General features: G+C 35.5%; 1 non-coding gene across 1 annotated transcript; it reads right to left on the bottom strand.

Annotated features, from left to right (window-relative positions):
* Window positions 1-2240: 2240 nt before the first annotated feature.
* On the bottom strand, window positions 2241-2348 carry LOC148580915 (small nucleolar RNA R71). The gene has a single exon (XR_015898248.1). It is a non-coding gene; the product is annotated as a small nucleolar RNA R71 (small nucleolar RNA).
* Between the last annotated feature and the right edge of the window lie 1986 nt (window positions 2349-4334).

Genomic DNA, 4334 nt, shown 5'->3' with positions numbered 1-4334 from the left:
TGTTTTCGAAAAAATTAAAAAAAAATGTTTTCAAAAATATATTTTTCTTCAAAATTTTCAAGAATGAATTCTAGTGTTTCATGAAGCATGTTGAAGCCTGACTATCCATAAAGCCATGTCTAAATTCTTTTGGACTGAGGCTTTCAAACCATCAGCATAGAGGCAAGTTACTTTGATAAGTAATGAGCAGTATATTCTCTGATGTTATATGCTAAAGCTTGGCTGGCTATTAAGCCATGCCTAACCCTCAGATTGGAGCTTTAGACTAAGAATGCTAGATTCCTGGAATTCATATTAAAAATTTTGGAATCCTTATTTTTGTTTTTCAAATAATTTTCGAAAAAATACAAAAAAAAAATTAGAAAATCATAAAAATCAAAAATATTTTTTGTGTTTCTTGTTTGAGTCTTGAGTCATGTTATAAGTTTGGTGTCAATTGCATGTTCATCTTGCATTTTTCGAAAAAATTCATGCATTCATGGTGTTCTTCATGATCTTCAAGTTGTTATTGGTAAGTCTTCTTGTTTGATCTTTGCATTTGCATGTTTTGTCTCTTTTCTTGTTTTTCATATGCATTCCTGAATTCTTTATGTCTAAGCATTAAAGAATTCTATGTTTGTTGTCTTGCATATTTTCTTTGCATTAAAAAATTTTCAAAAATGTATTCTTGATGTTCATCATGATCTTCATAGTGTTCTTGGTGTTCATCTTGACATTCATAGCATTCTTGCATGCATTCATTGTTTTGATCCATAACTTTCATGCATTGCATCATTTTTCTTGTTTTTCTCTCTCATCATAAAAATTCAAAAATAAAAAAAATATCTTTCCCTTTTTCTCTCTTAAAATTTCGAAAATTAGATTTGACTTTTTCAAAAATTTTTAAAATCTAGTTGTTTTTATGAGTCAAATCAAATTTTCAAATTAAAAAAAAAATCTTATCTTTTTCAAAATCTTTTTCAAAAATAAAATCTTCTTTCATTTTTCTTAGTTATTTTCGAAATTATAAAAATATTTTTCAAAAATCTTTTTCTTAATTTTATCTCATAATTTTCGAAAATAACATCATCAATTAATGTTTTGATTCAAAAATTTCAAGTTTGTTACTTGCTTGTTAAGAAAGATTCAAACTTTGAGTTCTAGAATCATATCTTGTGATTTCTTGTGAATCAAGTCATTAATTGTGATTTTAAAAATCAAATCTTTTTCAAAACTAATTTCAATCATATCTTTTCAAAAATATCTTCTTATCTTATCTTTTTCAAAAATTTGATTTTCAAAATATCTTTTCTAACTTCCTAACTTCTTATCTTTTCAAAATTGATTTTCAAATTTGTTTCAACTAACTAACTAACTTTTTGTTTGTTTCCTACCTTTTTCAAAACTACCTAACTAACTCTCTCTCTCTAATTTTCGAAAAAATCTTTCTTCTTTTTCAAAATTTCTTTTTAATTAGACTAATTATTTTATTTTTTATTTATATTTTTGAAAAACTACTAACCTTTTTCAAAAACTATTTTCGAAAATCACTAACTCTTTTTCAAAAATTATTTTCGAAAATTCTCTCCTCCTATCATCACCTTTGTGTTTGGATTCTTCATTCTTCTTTACCCCTATTCCTTTTCTTCTTCTACTAACAATAAAGAACCTCTTTACTGTGACATAGAGGATTCCTCTTCTTTTCTTTTTCTCTTCTCTTTCTTATGAGTAGGGACAACGAAAAAGGCATTCTTGTTGAAGCTGATCCAGAACCTGAAAGGACTCTAAAGAGAAAACTAAGAGAAGCTAAATTACAACAATCCAGAGATAACCTTATTGAAAATTTCGAACAAGTAAAGGAGATGGCAGCCGAACCCAACAACAATAATGCAAGGAGAATGCTTGGTGACTTTACTGCACCTAATTCCAATTTACATGAAAGAAGCATCTCCATTCCTACCATTGGAGCAAACAATTTTGAGCTGAAACCTCAGCTAGTTTCTCTGATGCAGCAGAACTGCAAGTTTCATGGACTTCCATCTGAAGATCCTTTTCCGTTCTTAACTGAATTCTTGCAGATCTGTGATACTGTTAAGACTAATGGAGTAGATCCTGAAGTCTACAGGCTCATGCTTTTCCCTTTTGCTGTAAGAGACAGAGCTAGAATATGGTTGGACTCTCAACCCAAAGACAGCCTGAACTCTTGGGATAAGCTGGTCACGGCTTTCTTAGCCAAGTTCTTTCCTCCTCAAAAGCTGAGCAAGCTTAGAGCTGATGTTCAAACCTTCAGACAGAAAGAAGGTGAGTCCCTCTATGAAGCTTGGGAAAGATACAAGCAGCTGACCAAAAAGTGTCCTTCTGACATGCTTTCAGAATGGACCATCCTGGATATATTCTATGATGGTTTATCTGAGCTATCAAAGATGTCATTGGATACTTCTACAAGTGGATCCATTCACCTAAAGAAAACGCCTGCAGAAGTTCAAGAACTCATTGACATGGTTGCTAATAACCAGTTTATGTACACTTCTGAGAGGAATCCTGTGAGTAATGGGACGCCTATGAAGAAGGGAGTTCTTGAAATTGATACTCTGAATGCCATATTGGCTCAGAATAAAAGATTGACTCAGCAAGTCAATATGATTTCTCAGAGTCTGAATGGAATGCAAGCTGCATCCAACAGTACTCAAGAGGCATCTTCTGAGGAAGAAGCTTATGATCCTGAGAACCCTACAATAGCAGAGTTAAAATACATGGGTGAACCATATGGAAACACCTACAATCCATCATGGAGAAATTACCCAAATCTCTCATGGAAGGATCAAAAGCCTCAACAAGGCTTTAATAATGGTGGAAGAAACAGGTTTAGCAATAACAAGCCTTTTCCATCATCCACTCAGCAACAGACAGAGAATTCTGAGCAGAATCCATCTAGCTTAGCAAATTTAGTCTCTGATCTATCTAAGGTCACTGTGAGTTTCATGAATGAAACAAGGTCTTCCATTAGAAATTTGGAAGCACAAGTGGGCCAGCTGAGTAAAAGAATCACTGAAATCCCTCCTAGTACTCTCCCAAGCAATACAGAAGAGAATCCAAAAGGAGTGCAAGGTCATTGAATTAATTACCATGGCCGAACCCACAAGAGAGGAGAAGGACGTGAATCCCAAGGAAGAAGACCTCTTGGGACGTCCAGTGATCAATAAGGAGCTTCCCTCTGAGGAACCAAAGGACTCTGAGGCTCATCTAGAGACCATAGAGATTCCATTGAACCTCCTTATGCCATTCATGAGCTCTGATGAGTATTCCTCTTCTGAAGAGAATGAGGATGTTACTGAAGAGCAAGCTGCCAAGTTCCTTGGTGCAATCATGAAGCTAAATGCCAAATTATTTGGTATCGAAACTTGGGAAGATGAACCTCCCTTGTTCACCAATGAACTAAGTGATATGGATCAACTGACATTGCCTCATAAGAGACAGGAGCCTGGAAAGTTCATAATACCTTGTACCATAGGCACCATGATCTTTAAGGCTCTGTGTGACCTTGGTTCAGGAATAAACCTCATGCCCCTCTCTGTAATAGAGAAACTGGGAATCTATGGGGTGCAAGCTGCTAAAATCCCATTAGAGATGGCAGACAATTCAAGAAAACAGGCTTATGGACTAGTAGAGGACGTGTTAGTAAAGGTTGAAGGCCTTTACATCCCTGCTGATTTCATAGTCCTGGATACTGGAAAGGAAGAGGATGAATCCATAATCCTAGGAAGACCTTTCCTAGCCACAGCAAGAGCTGTGATTGATGTGGACAGAGGAGAATTGATCCTTCAATTAAATAAGGACAACCTTGTGTTTACAACTCAAGGATCTCTCTCTGCATCCATGGAGAGGAAGCAGAAAAAGCTTCTCTCAAAGCATAGTCAACCAAAGACCCCACAGTCAAACTCTAAGTTTGGTGTTGGGAGGCCACAACCAAATTCTAAGTTTGGTGTCAAACCCCCATATCCAAACTCTAAGTTTGGTGTTGGGATGTCTCAACAAAGCTCTGTACATCTGTGAGGCTCCATGAGAGCCCACTGTCAAGCTATTGACATTAAAGAAGCGTTTGTTGGGAGGCAACCCAATGTTTATTTATCTAATTTTATTTTTGTTTTTCATGTTTTCTTAGGTTCATGATCATGTGGAGTCACAAAATAAATGAAAAATTTAGAAACAGAATCAAAAACAGCGGAAGAAAAATCACACCTTGGAGGAAGCACCTGCCTGGCGTTCAACGCCTGAATAGAGCATGGTTCTGGCACTGAACGCCCAAAATGGGCAGTATTTGGGCGCTGAACGTCCAAAATGGGCATCATCTGGGC

This window comes from Arachis ipaensis, chromosome B10, assembly GCF_059453495.1.
Source record: "Arachis ipaensis isolate K30076 ecotype BB chromosome B10, ASM5945349v1, whole genome shotgun sequence".
Lineage (NCBI taxonomy): Eukaryota > Viridiplantae > Streptophyta > Magnoliopsida > Fabales > Fabaceae > Arachis > Arachis ipaensis.
The sequence above is the reverse complement of the archived record's forward strand: the minus strand, read 5'-3'. Positions and strand labels throughout refer to the sequence as shown.